Source organism: Callorhinus ursinus, unplaced genomic scaffold, assembly GCF_003265705.2.
Source record: "Callorhinus ursinus isolate GAN/ISIS: 27379988/994484 unplaced genomic scaffold, GSC_fseal_2.0 scaffold8, whole genome shotgun sequence".
Classification (NCBI taxonomy): Eukaryota; Metazoa; Chordata; class Mammalia; order Carnivora; family Otariidae; genus Callorhinus; species Callorhinus ursinus.
This window is the reverse complement of record NW_027397070.1, coordinates 6703183-6719713: the sequence shown is the minus strand read 5'-3', so window position 1 is coordinate 6719713 and position 16531 is coordinate 6703183. Positions and strand designations below refer to the sequence as shown.

The following is a 16531-nucleotide window of genomic DNA, read 5'->3' as shown; positions in this document are numbered from 1 at the left end:
ACAATGAAGCACGTATAAATTACCTTGTCTTCTCGTCTCTACCAGGTCTGTTTGAAATGAGTGTTTGTCCCAGGTGAAAATTTGTTTGGAAAAAAACTGAAAGAAAACAAAAGAAAAACAAAATAACAAAGTAGAATTGGCATTAATTACACATAATTTTATTTTATTTTATTTTATTTACACATAATTTTATTTTATTATGTTATATTAATCACCATACATTACATCGTTAGTTTTTTTTAATTTTTTATTGTTATGTTAATCACCACATATTACATCATTTGTTTTGGTGTAGTGTTCCATGATTCATTGTTTGTTCATAACACCCAGTGCTCCATGCAGAATGTGCCCTCTTTAATACCCATCACCAGGCTAACCCATCCCCCCACCCCCCTTCCCCTCTAGAACCCTCAGTTTGTTTCTCAGAGTCCATAGTCTCTCATTGTTCGTCTCCCCCTCCTATTTCCCCGCCTTCATTTTTCCCTTACTACTATCTTCTTCCTCTTCTTCTTCTTTTTTTTCTTAACATATAATGTATTATTTGTTTCAGAGGTACAGGTCTGTGATTCAACAGTCTTACATAATTCACAGCTCTCACCATAGCACATACTCTCCCCAATGTCTATCACCCAGCCACCCCATCCCTCCCACCCCACCACCACTCCAGCAACCCTCAGTTTGTTTCCTGAGATTAAGAATTCCTCATATCAGTGAGATCATATGAAACATGTCTTTCTCTGACTGACTCATTTCACTTAGCATAATACCCTCTAGTTCTATCCACGTCATTGCAGATGGCAAGATTTTGTTTTTTTGATGACTGCATAATATTCCAGTGTGTGTGTGTGTGTGTGTGTGTGTGTGTGTGTGTGTGTGTTGCATTTTCTTTATCCATTCATCTGTTGATGGACATTTTGGCTCTTTCCATAGTTCGGCTATTGTGGACATTGCTGCTATAAACATTGGGCTACACGTACCCCCTTTGGATCACTACATTTGTATCTTTGGGGTAAATACCCAGTAGTGCAATTGCTGGGTCATACGGTAGCTCTATTTTCAACTTTTTGAGGAACCTCTATACTGTTTTCCAGAGTGGTTGCACCAGCTTGCATTCCCACCAACAGTGTAGGAGGGTTTCCCTTTCTCCGCATCCCCGCCAACATCTGTCATTTCCTGACTTGTTAATTTTAGCCATCCTGACTGGTTTGAAGTAGTATCTCACTGAGGTTTTGATTTGGATTTCCCTGATGCTGAGTGATGTGTACACTTTTTCATATGTCTTTTGGCCATTTGGATGTCTTCTTTGTGGAAATGTCTGTTCATGTCTTCTGCCCATTTCTTGATTGGATTATTTGTTCTTTGGGTGTTGAGTTTGATAAATTCTTTATAGATTTTGGATACTAGCCCTTTATCTGGTATGTCATTTGCAAATATCTTCTCCTATTCTGTCGGTTGTCTTTTGGTTTTGTTGACTCTTCCTTTTGCTGTGCAAAAAAGCTTTTTATCTTGATGAAATCCCAATAGTTCATTTTTGCCCTTGCTTCTCCCTTGCTTTTGGAGATGTTTCTAGGAAGAAGTTGCTGCGGCTGAAGTCGAGGAGGTAGCTGCCTGTGTTCTACTCTAGGAATTTGATGGACTCCTGTCTCACATTTAGGTCTTCCATCCATTTGGAGTCTATTTTTGTGTGTGGTGTAAGGAAATGGTCCAGTTTCCTTCTTCTGCATGTGGCTGTCCAATTTTCCCAACACCATTTGTTGAAGAGACTGTCTTTTTTCCACTGGACATTCTTTCCTGCTTTGTCAAAGATTAGTTGACCACAGAATTGAGGGTCCATTTCTGGGCTCTCTATTCTGTTCCATTGATCTATGTGTCTCTTTTTGTGCCAGTACCATACTGTCTTGATGATGACAGCTTTGTAATAGAGCTTGAAGTCTGGAATTGTGATGCCACTGCTTTTCTTTTCTTTTTCAAATTTCCTCTAGCTATTCAGGGTCTTTTCTGGTTCCATACAAATTTTAGGATTATTTGTTCCATTTGTTTGAAAAAAGTTGATGGTATTTTGATAGGGATTGAATTGAATGTATAGATTACTCTAGGTAGCATTGGCATCTTCACAATATTTGTTCTTCCAATTCATGAGCATGGAATGTATTTCCATTTCTTTGTGTCTTCCTCAATTTCTTTCATGAGTATTTTATAGTTTTCTGAGTACAGATTCTTTGCCTCTTTGGTTAGATTTATTCCTAGGTTATCTTATGGTTTTGGGTGCAATTGTAAATGGGATCGACTCCTTAATTTCTCTTTCTACTGTCTGTTGTTGGTGTATAGAAATGCCACTGATTTCTGTGGATTGATTTTATATCCTGCCAGTTTACTGAATTCCTGTATGAGTTCTAGCAGTTTTGGGGTGGAGTCTTTTGGGTTTTCCACATAAAGTATCATATCATCTGTAAAGAGTGAGAGTCTGACTTCTTCTTTGCTGATTTGGATGCCTTTTAATTCTTTTTGTTGTCTGATTGCTGTGGCTAGGACTTCTAATATTATGTTGAATAGCAGTGGTGATAGTGGACATCCCTGCCATGTTCCTGACCTTAGGGGGAAAGCTCTCAGTTTTTCCCCCTTAAGAATGATATTCACTGTGGGTTTTTCATAGATGGCTTTTATGATATTGAGATATGTACCCTCTATCCCTACACTCTGAAGAGTTTTAATCAAGAAAGGATGCTGTACTTTGTCTAAAGCTTTTTGTGCATCTATTGAAAGGATGATATGGTTCTTGTTCTTTCTTTTATTAATATATTGTATCACATTGAATTGATTTGTGGATGTTGAAGCAACCTTGAAGCCCAGGGATAAATCCCACTTGGTCGTGGTGAATAATCCTCTTAATGTACTGTTGGATCATCTTGGCTAGTATTTTGGAGAGAATTTTTGCATCCATGTTTATCAGGGATCCTGGTCTGTAATTTTCCTTTTTTTATGGGATCTTTGTCTACTTTTGGGATCAAGGTAATGCTGCCCTCATAAAATGAGTTTGGAAGTTTTCCTTCCATTTCTATTTTTTGGAACAGCTTCAGAAGAATAGGTATTAATTCTTCTTTAAATGTTTGGTAGCATTCCCCTGGGAAGCCATCTGGCCCTGGGCTCTTGTTTGTTGGGAGATTTTTGATTACTGCTTCAATTTCCTTAGTGGTTTTGGGTCCATTCCGGTTTTCTATTTCTTCCTGGTTCAGTTTTGGTAGTTGATACATCTCTAGGAATGCATCCATTGCTTCCAGATTATCTAATTTGCTGGCATATAGTTGCTCCTAATATGCTCTTATAATTGTTTGTATTTCTTGGGTGTTGGCTGTGATCGCTCCTCTTTCATTCATGATTTTATTTATTTGGGTCCTTTCTCTTTTATTTTGATAAGTCTGGCCAGGGATTTATCAGTCTTATTAATTCTTTCAAAGAACCAGCTCCTAGTTTCGTTGATCTGTTCTACTGTTCTTTTGGTTTCTATTTCATTGATATCTGCTCTGATCTTTACTATTTGTCTTCTCCTGCTGGGTTTAGGCTTTGTTTGCTGTTCTTTCTCCAGCTCCTTTAGGTGTAGGGTTAGGTTGTGTATTTGAGACCTTTCTTGTTTCTTGAGAAAAGCTTGTATTGCTATATACCATCCTCTTAGGACTGCCTTTGCTGCACCCCAAAGATTTTGAACAGTTGTGTTTTCATTTTCATTAGTTTCCATGAATTTTTTTAAATTCCTCTTTAATTTCCTGGTTGACCCATTCATTCTTTAGTAAGATGCTCTTTAGCCTCCATGTATTCGAGTTCTTTCCAACTTTCCTCTTGTGATTGAGCTCTAGTTTCAAAGCACTGTGGTCCAAAAATATGCAGGGAATGATCCCAATCTTTTGGTACTGGTTGAGACCTGATTTGTGACCTAGGATGTGATCAATTCTGGAGAATGTTCCATGGACACTAGAGAAGAATGTGTATTCTGTTGCTTTGGAATGGAATATTCTGAATATATCTGTGAAGTCCATTTGGTCCAGTATGTCATTTAAAGTCTTTATTTCCTTGTTGATCTTTTGCTTATATGATCTGTCCATCTCAGTGAGGGGGGTGTTAAAATCCCCCACTATTATTGTATTGCTGTCAATGTGTTTCTTTGATTTTGTTATTAATTGCCTTATATAATTGGCTGCTCCCATATTAGGGGCATAGATATTTACAATTGTTAGATCTTCTTGTTGGCTAGACCCTTTACCCTTCCTCATCTCTTATTATAGACTTTGGTTTAAAATCTAATTTGTCAGATATAAGGATTGTCACCCCAGCTTTCTTTTGATGTCCATTAGCATGGTAAGTGGTTTTCCACCCCCTCACTTTCAATCTAGAGGTGTCTTTGGGTCTAAAAGGAGTCTCTTGCAGACAGCATATCGATGGGTCTTTTTTTTAACCCAATCTGATACCCTGTGTCTTTTGATTGGGGCATTTAGCCCATTTACATTCAGGGTAACTATTGAAAAATATGAATTTAGTGCCATTTTATTGCTTATAAGGTGACTATTACTGTGTATCGTCTGTGTTCCTTCTGGTCTATGTTACTTTTAGGCTGTCTCTTTGCTTAGAGGACCCCTTTCAATATTTCCTGTAGGGCTGGTTTCATGTTTGCAAATTCTTTAATTTTTGTTTGTCCCGGAAGTTTTTTATCTCTCCTTCTATTTTCAATGACAGCCTAGGTGGATATCGTATTCTTGGCTGCATATTTTTTTCATTTAGTGCTCTGAATATATCATGCCAGTCCTTTCTGGATTGCCAGGTCTCTGTGGATAGGTCTGCTGCCAATCTAATGTTTCTACCATTGTAGGTTACAGACCTCTTGTCCTGAGCTGCTTTCAGGATTTTCTCTTTGTCTCTGAGACCTGTAAGGTTTACTATTAGATGTTGGAGTGTTGACCAATTTTTATTGATTTCAAGGGGGGGGGGCTTCTCTGTGCCTCCTGGATTTTTGATGCATGTTTCCTTCCCCAAATTAGGGAAGCTCTCTGCTATAACTTGCTCCAATATACCTTCTGCCCATCTCTATCTTTCTACTTCTGGAATCCCAATTATTCTAATATTGTTTCATCTTATGGTATCACTTATCTCTCAAATTCTGCCCTCGTGATCCAGTAGTTGTTTATCTCTCTTTTTCTCAGCTTCTTTATTCTCCATCATTTGGTCTTCTATATCACTAATTCTCTCTTCTGCCTTATTTATCCTAGCGGTTAGAGCCTCCATTTTTTATTGTACCTCATTAATAGCCTTTTTGATTTCGACTTGATTAGATTTTAGTTCTTTTATTTCTCCAGAAGGGATTTCACTAATATCTTCCATGCTTTTTTCAAGCCCAGCTAGTATCTTTATAATCGTCATTCTGAACTCTAGTTCTGACATCTTACTAATGTCCATATTGATTAGGTCCCTGGCAGTCGGTACTGCCTCTTGTTCTTTTTTTGAGGTGAGTTTTTCCATCTTGTCATTTTGTCCAGAGGAGAATAGATGAATGAGAGAACAAAATGCTAACAAGGTAACCATGACCCCAGAAAAATATACACTAAACAAATCAGAAGAGACCTGAAACCGGGGGAAAAGAAAGGGAAGGAAAGAAAAAAGAAAAAAGAAAAAGAAAAAAAAAAAAGAATATGATCAAATATGATCAGGCTGGTGAATAGATCAGTGCCACACACTAGATTTTGGATGTATTTTGGTCTGTTAGAAGAAACTGCCTCCCAAAATTTTAAAGAAAGAACACCTTATATATGTACAAAATTAAGGGTAAATACGACAAAGGGATGGAATATGACTGTAAAGATGAAAATAATAAAAGATTTTATAAAAGGAATTGATAAGAAGTTGGTTGAAAAAAGAGAGAAGAGAAATTAAAAAAAAAAGGGGAGAGAATGTGATCAGGCAGGAGACTAGAACAAAACCATACACTAGAGATTTAGGGTATATTTTGGTTAGAAGAAACTGTATCCCAAAATTTTAAAGAGAGAACAACATATATATACCAAAAATAAGGTTAACTACAATGAAGGGATAGAATATGACTCTAAAAATGAAAAATAAAAAATATTTTTAAAAAAGGGATTGATAAGATGTTGGTTGAAAAAGGGAAAAAGAAGAACTCAAAAAAATAGAAAAAGAAAAGAAGAAAATTAAAAAGATTAACTTTGAAAGACTAAAGAATCAGGGGGAAAAAAAGCCATGAATTCTATGTGCAGTATTCCCCTAGTGCTGGGGTTTTGCCATTCTCATTGATCGGTAAACTTGGTCTTGCTGGCTGTTCTTGCTGATCTTCTGGGGAAGGGGCCTATTGCCATGGTTCCTAAATGTCTTTGCCGGAGATGGAATTGCCCTGCCCTTGCTGGGTCTGGGCTAAGTAATCTGCTAGGGTTTGCTTTTGGGAGCTTGTGTTCCCTGCAAGCTTTCTGCACAGCTTTGGAGGATGAGAGTGAAAATGACGCCTTCCCAATCTCTGCCCGGAGGAGCCAAGAGCTCGGGGCCCCACTCCTCAGTGTGCCCCCAGAGAAAAGCAGTCAATCACCCCCTGTCTCCCTGGTCTTCGGCTGCACTCCGTGCTCACCTGGCCTGTGACTAAGCATTTCTATCTCTGGCACCTGACCGTCTTTGGAGTCTCCAAACCCAGCAGATTCCTGTGGTGAACTCTTGCACCACTCCTCCTAGGGGAAGAAGGGGAGTCTCCCTGGATCTGCCACCCGTTGGGCCCCCGCTGGGAGAGCAGTGGCCTGAGTGTGCTGTGGATCATGGTTTATGGCAACCTTGAGCTAAGAGCCCACTCCTGGGCTCCATCTCTGCAGCCAGCTTCCCTGCTCCATACCTGGGAGCTCTGCCGCACTTAATTTTTTTCAAAGAAATGGAACAAACAATCCTAAAATTTGTATGGAATAAGAAAAGTACGTGAATAGCCAAAGGAATGTTGAAAAAGAAAAGAAAAGCTGGTGGCATCACAATTCCGGACTTCAAGCTCTGTTACAAAGCTGTCGTCATCAAGACAGTATGGTACTGGCACAAAAAGAGACACTAGATCAATGGAACAGAATAGAGAGCCCAGAAATGGACCCTCAACTCTATGGTCAACTCATCTTTGACAAAGCAGGAAAGAATGTCCAATGGAAAAAAGACAGTCTCTTCAACAAATGGTGTTGGGAAAATTGGACAGCCACATTCAGAAGAAGGAAACTGGACCATTTCCTTACACCACACACAAAAATAGACTCCAAATGGATGGAAGACCTAAATGTGAGACAGGAGTCCATCAAAATCCTAGAGGAGAACACAGGCAGCTACCTCTTCGACCTCAGCTGCAGCAACTTCATCCTAGAAGCATCTCCAAAGGCAAGGGAAGCAAGGGTAAAAATGAAGTATTGGGACTTCATCATAAAGGGCTTTTTTGCACAGCAAAGGAAACAGTCAACAAAACCAAAAGACAACCGACAGAATGGGAGAAGATATTTGCCAATGATATATCAGACATGAGCAGGCATTTTTCCAAAGAAGACATCCAAATGGCCAACAGACACATGAAAAAGTGCTCAACATCGCTCAGCATCAGGGAAATCCAGGTCAAAACCTCAATGAGATATCACCTCACACCAGTCAGAATCGCTAAAATTAACAAGTCAGGAAACTACAGATTTTGGTGAGGATGTGGAGAAAGGGAACCCTCCTGCACTGTTTGTGGGAATGCAAGCTGGTGCTGCCACTCTGGAAAACAGTATGGAGGTTCCTCAAAAAGTTGAAAATAGAGCTTCTGTACAATCCAGCAATTGCATTATTGGGTATTTACCCCAAAGATACAAATGTAGTGATCCAAAAGGGTACGTGTAGCCCAATGTTTATAGCAGCAATGTCCACAATAGCCAAACTATGTAAAGAGCCAAGGTGTCCATCAACAGATGAATGGATCAGGAAGATATGGTATATATACATATACAATGGAATATTATGCAGCCATTAAAAAAACCCCAAAATCTTGCCATCTGCAACGATGTGGTTGGAGCTAGAGGGTATTATGCTAAACGAAATAAGTCAATCAGAGAAAGACATGTATCATATGATCTCACTGATATGAGGAATTCTTAATCTCAGGAAACAAACTAAGGGTTGCTGGAGTGGTGGTGGGTGGGAGGGATGGGGTGGCTGGGTGATGGACACTGGGGAGGGTATGTGCTATGGTGAACACTGTGAAATGTGTAAGACTGATGAATCACAGACATGTACCTCTGAAACAATACATTGTATGTTTAAAAAAAAGATAGTAGGAAGGGAAAAATGAAGGGGGGGAATTGGAATGGGAGATGAACCATGAGAGACTATGGACTCTGAGAAACAAACTGAGGGTTCTAGAGGGGAGGAGGTTGGGGGGATGGGTTAGCCTGGTGATGGGTATTAAAGAGGGCATGTATTGAATGGAGCACTGGGTGTTATATGCAAACAATGAATCATGGAGCACTACATCAAAAACTAATGATGTAATGTATAGTGATTAATACAACATAATAAAATAAAATTTTAAAAAAGTGTATACTTTTTAATAAATTATTTTATAAAATCTTTAATTTTTGCTTATTTCCGATCTCAGCTTAACACAGATTTGCTATATAAAATTTTCCAGTATATTTAAAGAAGAAAGTAAATATAAATCACCTATTAAAACAAACCCCGAGGTAACTTCAGTTATCATTTTACATAATTTTTAAAAACTGGGCCTTTTCCTATGTATAAATATACCATACTATGTAGTACATTTTAAATAATTTGGATTGTCCTGTGTGTTTGCTTTGTGTTCCGCCTTTTTTCATTCAGTGTTTTACCATGAGGATTTCCTCATCACTATTTTCATTTTTGAGAACTACTATTAACTTATGGATTAACATGTTTATATTAATTTATAGATTGAAAATAAATAGTATAACCATTGATTCACATTTAGGTTGTTTCTACTTTTTCATCATTAAAATGACTTGAGATATTTCTATGACTCTATTTCCTTTCAATAGATTTTTTTTAGGGGATGATTTTTTTTGGGTTTCACAGTATGAATTTTTAAAAGACCATTGCCACATATTGTTCAGTTGTATTTCTTTAGAGTTGCACTAATGTATCTTACACTGGCAATCTATCAAAGTATCTGTCTTATTGAACCATTATTAAATACTAACTCTTCTTTTGTTTAAGAGGAAAAAATATCTAAAACTTGTTTTAATGTGTATTTCTTTATCTACCAACAAGATTAAATGAAGTTTTTCAAGTGTTATTCACATTTTTTATTTCTTCTTCTGTCATCTATCTTTATGTCTTTTGTCTATTTTTGTGCTGTTTGGTTTTTTAATTTTTTTAAAAATATAATGCTTTTGTTATTAACTTTTAAGATTTTCTAATAAAGAATATTAACCCTTTGTCATCCAGCCTAAGTATGTTTTACAATCTTTCATTGGTCTTTTCACTTTATACTTTTGGTTATAGAAAAATATAAGTGTTCTATATATTCAGATGTTCAAAACTTAATGAGGTTAAAACCTCAAAGTTTATATGCATGATGGTTAAAAAGCTCAAGCTCTAGGGTTACACTGCCAGGCTTTGAATCTGATTCCATCACTTTCTAGGTATGTGACCTTGGATAAATTATTAAACCTCTCTGTTCTTTAGTTTCACTAAGTGTAAAATGAGAATAATAATGGTAACTATCTCATATGTTTTTATGAGGATAAAATAACAAAATTATAAAGAAGGTACTTACGCGAGTAATAGGGAAATGGTAAGCACAAAATAAATGTTTGCCATTTGCATTATTACTTATAGTATTCAGCTTTGTGATTTTAAAGATTTTTCATTGCTTTTAATAATAAAAATAATATTTTACACATCCAGAGGTAAGTATAGATTAAATACTAATATGTTTTGTTAGCTAAACTTCAAATTTAGTTGAGATTTTGGATACACAGTCTTAGAAGTTAAGTAAATAAATAAGTGATTAATTTGATTTTTCTGGAGGAAATACTATTATGTCTTTTTGTTCATGTGTCTAACGGTGTTTTTCATTCATTCAAGATGTATTTATTGAACTTCGACTGTGTGCCAGTTGAACAAATAGTGAATAAGACAGACAAGCAACTTTGCTTTTTGTGGAGCTTATGTTCCATTTGGAGAGAGTTAATAAACAAAATAAATTAGTGTCATGAAAAATATAATGGAGAATAGAGGGGATAAGGAGTGTAAGAGAGAGTGGTTACCATCTTCAGTAGGTTAGACCAGAGAGACCACGGATTGTATTCGATTTCTACTGCTGTCAAAAAATTACCACAGACTTAGTGGCTTAAAACAACACATGTTTATTACTTTACATTTTCTCTGGGTCAGGTCAAGAGTTCAGGCACAGGCAACCTGGATCCTTTGCTCACAGATTCACAAGGCTGAAATCAAGGTATTGACTGTGTTCTGGTTCTCATGGTTCTCATCCACAACTCATGGTCATCTTCCCAGGTCATTCAGGGTGTCGGTAGAATTCAGTTCCTGGTGGTTGTAGGACTGAAGTGCCTGTTTTCTTGCTCGCTCTTGACTGAAGTCACTCTCAACTCCTAGAGGTCACCCACATTTTATTGACATGTGACCCCCATGGGCAATTATTCATAAGACAGTGGTTTGTATCTTCTTTGAGACGAGCTAGAGCATCTCTTTGACACTTCACTTTCTTTCAAAGGCTTGTTACATCAGGCCCACCTCTCATAATCTGAATCACCACTCTTGATTAACTGATAGTCACCTGCTTAAAAACTCAATCATGAGTGATACTCCATTATATTCACAAATCCACCCACACTTAAGGGAAGGGAATTATACAGTGTGTGTATTCCAGGGGGCAGAAATCTTGGGGGCCTCTTAGAATCTTGCCTATCACAGAAAAAGTGATATTTGAGCAGACATTAAGGGATTTAGAATGAGTCATGTGGGTAACTGGGAGAAGTGTATTTCAGGCAGGAAGAATAGCCCTTGCAAGACCATAAAATTGAAGCATGCGGCATGTGTAAACAACAGCAAGACTGGAGAGGGAGATCTGTGTAGCTGAATAGAAACACTGAGGAGATGAGAGACAAAGGAAGGAAGGGTATTATGTAGACTCTTGTAGGTCATTGTAAAGACTTCAACTTTAATATCAGTAAAATTGATGCATGAATGAGGCCATTGTGGAAGATTTTGAGCAGATGAATAATATAATCTAACACTTTAAAATAATTCCTCCTGCTACCCTACTGAGAATAAATTATAGAGGATCAGTGTGGGAAGCTAGTGGACAAGTTAGAAGAGACTTTGGGGGCATCAGTTTTGGACATGACACCAGATAATTGGCTTTGGTTAAGTTTAAGATGTGTAGTTGACATCCAAGTAGAAATGTCAAATGACAGTTAGACAATGAGTCTGGAGTTCCATATTAGTTCTGGGCTGGAGATACACATCTGTGAGTTTTTAGCACAAATAGAAAACATTTAAAGCCAGTAAGGCTAGGTGAGATCACAAAGGGAGTAGTAAATAGAGAAGAAAACCAAGAACTGAGTCCAGCAGACTCTAATAGTAAGAGGTTGGGGAGAAGGGGAGAATGAATGGTAGAGTGAGAAAAAGCAGTAGCTGAGGTTAGATAAAAACCAAGAGTACACAGTGACTTAGAAGCCAAGGAAAGGAGTGTGGGTGGTCAATTGTATCAAGTGATGCTGATGGTCCCAGTAAGATAAAGACAGAAAATTGTTTTGACTTAGCACAATAGAAGTCATTGGTGGCCATGAGGGGAACAGATTCATTAGAATGGTGGAGAGGAAAGTCTCTTGAGTGATGATTAAAAATGAATGGAAATAGAAGAATTTGAGATAGAGCAGAGACAATTTATTGAGCAGTTTTGCTAAAAGAGAAATGATAGAAGAGGCATTAGGGAAATGTGGATCTGAGAGAGGGTTTTTGATTGTTTGTTTTTAAAAAGAAAACTGTTTAATTGCTGATGGAAGTGATCCAGTAGAGAGAGAGAGAATTTGACGATATAGGAGAAAAAGGAAAGAACAGGCATGTTCTTGAATGGGGAAGTGAGATGAGATCAAGAGCCCAAGATGGGAAGGGTTGCGCTTAGATAGGAGTACCAATAGCCATCTTTCATTCTAGGAAGAACAGCAAAGTCCACAGGTACAGAAAGTTGTGGATATTCTCCTCTGATTGCTTCAGTTCTCTCAATGAACTAAGAAGCAAAGTCAGCTAAGACTGATAGTGGAAGTGTGTGAAGTGTGAGGAGGAAGGATAAGGTATGAAATAGTTATTCAGGAGAGCTGGAGAGCAAACTGACTAGGCAAATGTACATGATTTCCAGGCAGCATTATGGTCCTACCTGAGATTCATGTTCATGACTTAATTAAATGAGACCAGTTTACATGCTGTATGTTTTCTCCAGTCACGTTAGTTGCAGGAGTTCCAGAAAAGTATATATGACCAACATTGTGATTCAGCCAAAATGAATATGAAGCGAGGGAGGAAAAGGAATTGGAATAAATGAAGAAGTGATTGTAATGACTGGTCTTGGAATTTAAGCTCATAAGAAGGGAAAAGAGTATTATCAGGGAGGAGTGAAAAGTAAAAAGCACATATTGATGACCTGCCATGTACTGTGGTAAATTCTTAGAATAGATTAATACGTTACAAGTCTTTTTCAAAAACTGGTATTGTGATAATCTCAAGGCTATACTTTATAAAGTGTTAGGGGGAGGTCAGGTGATCATAATCTCGAGCTCCTGGTGGGCTGAAGGTAACTCTCATTGCAATGATTTATTTTGACAAACTCAAAGGATATCCATAGTTCCTGGATCCACCGGTACACCTATGAGGGAAGAAAGGGCAGGAATTAATATCTTTGTTTTATATATAGATGTACAGAGGTAGGCATGGAGAAAGGATCCCTGGATAAAGTTGTAAAATGAAGTTGAAATTTAGTATTCACTCCAATCATTATTTCTCTCTATGACTATTAGCTTCCTCAACTCAACTCAGCACCCTGTGCTGCTTCATGGTTGTTCAATGTTGCCATTGCAGTCTTCCTCCCAATTTCATGGGGCATACCCATGTATCATAATTTTCTCATCTCTCAGGTTTCCTTCATTAAAAACTGCATGTGAGGGGTTCATTCCTACTGAGTCATCCATTAACTGCTTTGGTAAGCTTAATTCCAGTTGGGTTAAGATTTCAATGTTACTATCTCTCTTAGAGAAAATGCTCTTCCCTCAACCCATACTGAGAAAAACATATATGCCAACAAACTGGACAAACTAGAAGAAATGGATAAATTCCTGGAAACATAAAATCTACCAAAACTGAGTCAAGAAGAAATGGAAGATTTGAATTGACTGATTACTAGCAATGAAATTGAATCAGTAATCAAAAAACTCTCAACAAACAAAAAGTTCAGGACCACACAGCTTCACAAGTGAACTCTACCAAACACTTAAAGAGATAACTACCTACTCTTCTCAAACTTTTCCAAAAAATAGAAGAGGAAGGAAAACTTCCATATTCAGTTTATGAGGCCAACATAATAAGAAACACAGTTTACATCATGAACCAGATCACAAATGCATGTGTCTACATACACACACCTGTGCAACTGAAACAAAAGATTTATGTAATTATACCCTTATTACTTGTGATGCACTTTGATATTTTCTATTATATTGTATTCTATTTAAAAACTTACTGGCTGGGGCCTTCTAAGTGATGTGCCAACTACCAATGGGTTGATAGACTGCAGTTTGACAGTAAGAGGGACTTTGATGCTTATAATGCAGGCAAGTTATAATCATGGAGGAAATTTAAGGAAGCTTCCAGCAGAGCACAGTTTTGAAAAGAAAGGCCTATGGGTTTGCCTTAAATTATTTATAGTAATGCAAAAAAAAAAAAAAGATTGGGGTGCCTGGCTGGCTCAGTGGGAAGAATATGGGACTCTTGACCTTGGGGTCACGAGTTTGAGACCCACGTTGGGTGTAGAGATTACTTAATTTTTTTTTTAAGGTCCTAGGTGGAAAACAAAAGCAAAATGAACTGGGACTTCATCAAGATAAAAAGCTTTTGCACAGTAAAGGAAACAGTTGAAAAAACCAACAGACAACCGACAGAACGGGAGAAGGTATTTGCAAATGTCTTATCAGATAAAGGGTTAGTATGCAAGATCTATAAAGAACTTAGAAACTCAACATCCCAAAAACAAATAATCCAGTCAAGAAATGGGCAGAAGACATGAACAAACATTTTTCCAAGGAAGACATACAAATGACCAACATACACATGAAAAAATGCTCAGCATCACTCAGCATCAGGGAAATACATATCAAAACCACAATGAGATACCACCTCACACCAGTCAGAATGGCTAAAATGAACAAGTCAGGAAACAACAGATGTTGGCAAGGATGTTATGGTGGGAAGTATAGCCACTCTGGAAAACAGTATGGAGGTTCCTCAAAAAGTTAAAAATAGAGCTACCCTATGACTCAGCAATTGCACTACTAGGTATTTACCCAAAGGACACAAACATAGTGATCTGAAGAGGCACCTGCACCCCAATGTTTATAGCAGCAATGTCCACAATAGCCAAACTATGGAAAGAACCCAGATGTCCATTGACAGATGAATGGATAAAGAAGAAGTGGTATATATATATATGATGGAATACTACTCACCATCAAAAAAAGTGAAATCTTACCATTTGCAATGGTGTGGATGGAACTAGAGGGTATTATGCTAAGCGAAATAAGTCATTCAGAGAAAGACAATTATCATATGATTTCACTCGTATGTGGAATTTAAGAAACAAAACAGGATCATAGAGAAAGGGAGGGAAAATAAGATGAAATCAGAAAGGGAGACAAACCTAAGAGACTTTTAACTATAGGAAACAAACTGAGGGTTGCTGGCGGGGAGGTAGGTGGGGGGTATGGGGTAACTGGGTGATGGGCATTAAGAAGAGCAGATAATGTAATGAGCACTGGGTATTATATGCAACTGATGAATAACTGAACTCCATCTCTGAAACTAATGATACACTATATGTTAATTAATTGAATTTTAATAAAATAAAATTTAAAAAAAGAAAAAAAAAAGGTCTTCGGTAATATGTTAGTGAAATAGCCTGGTATACTTAGAAGAAATATATTATGGTCTTAGTTCCACCAAAAGTAATGGAAAAGATGCTAAAGAATAAATAAATCACACTGTGTCTAATCTCTAAATATAAATTTATGAAGTATGCTAAGTAAGAATAACAATTAAGAAAATATTCATTAATTTTGATCAACAATTTCTCTTCTTGAAGGCATTGATATCCCTTACATATTTGTTAAAGACAATAAATGCCAGTCACTATTCTAAGAGCTTTAAGACCAATTTACTCTATGCCTATAATAATTCCATGTTGTTGTTGTTTTATAGTCCTTTGTCTATAGATGAGGAAACTGAGGCACAGAGATTAAGGAATTTGCCCTAAGTTTCCTGGTAAGTAAGGTTCCTAAATCCATGCTCTCAATCACTACCGTATGGCTACAACTGCTACTTAGGGGTGACTATGTCAATGTTTTGTCCTTTTCCTGGATTTCTTGTTTCATATTTGTTATTAAGCCACAAGGGACTCAGTGATTTCCTGCTGTATTAATAATGCCAATAGCTGCCTTTTATTGAGTGCCCTGTGCTAATTAACTGTTTTGTTATCTCTTTTTAACTATGGCACCCATAAAGTAAATGCTTTTATTATTTGTTTGGTCATTTTTCACCCTAGACTACAGGTGAGAAAACTGAGTCTATGTAACTAATCTGAGAGCATGCATAGATGGTGGAGATTGGTGTCAAACCCATGTCTCTGTGCTCTAGGACTGGGATATGATTTGATTACTATTAAATCTTTTTTTTTTTTGATTACTATTAAATCTTGATGCTCACTCTATTCTCCCAGTTCTCTCTGAACACCATATTTACAATGTAGTTTTTGGGGGTTTTTTTGTGTTAAGAAGCCCTGGGCTGCCTTTCTGTCACATTTACTCTCCTGTTCTGCTTTAAGTTTTAAACCCTGAACCACCACGGACTTTCCATGGCTGCTATTCTTCTACCATGGAACTCACACCATGTGCTAGTATCTCTCCTGAGGTAATCACATTGTCTGCTTTTTGATTATTGCATAGCTTGTTCTTTTGAAACTGTCTTCTGACATGATTGAAGGGGCTATTTATTTCCACTAGGAAATTTCATTGTTTCAGGTCAGAAGTCTTGTTTTTCTATCAAATTGCTACCTTTACTCTGGGAAACAAGAACACACCTTCCCTCTAATGGTTCCTATTTTTCTATTACAAATCATCCCCCAGATGCAGAAAAGCATCTGTTTTTACTGCTCACCATATATGGATTGTGCATTTATGATTTTGGAATGCCTCGATAGTTCTGAAATATTAATACTAAAGCCCAT

At 37.3% G+C, this 16531-nt stretch overlaps 1 long non-coding RNA gene across 1 annotated transcript in view; it reads left to right on the top strand.

Annotated features, from left to right (window-relative positions):
* Window positions 1–16531, top strand: part of LOC141373234 (uncharacterized) — a 47501-nt gene that overhangs the window by 15370 nt on the left and 15600 nt on the right. Inside the window, exon 3 of the long non-coding RNA XR_012378953.1 lies at window positions 15508–15570. This is a non-coding gene — a long non-coding RNA (uncharacterized lncRNA). The remainder of the gene's footprint in view (window positions 1–15507; window positions 15571–16531) is intronic.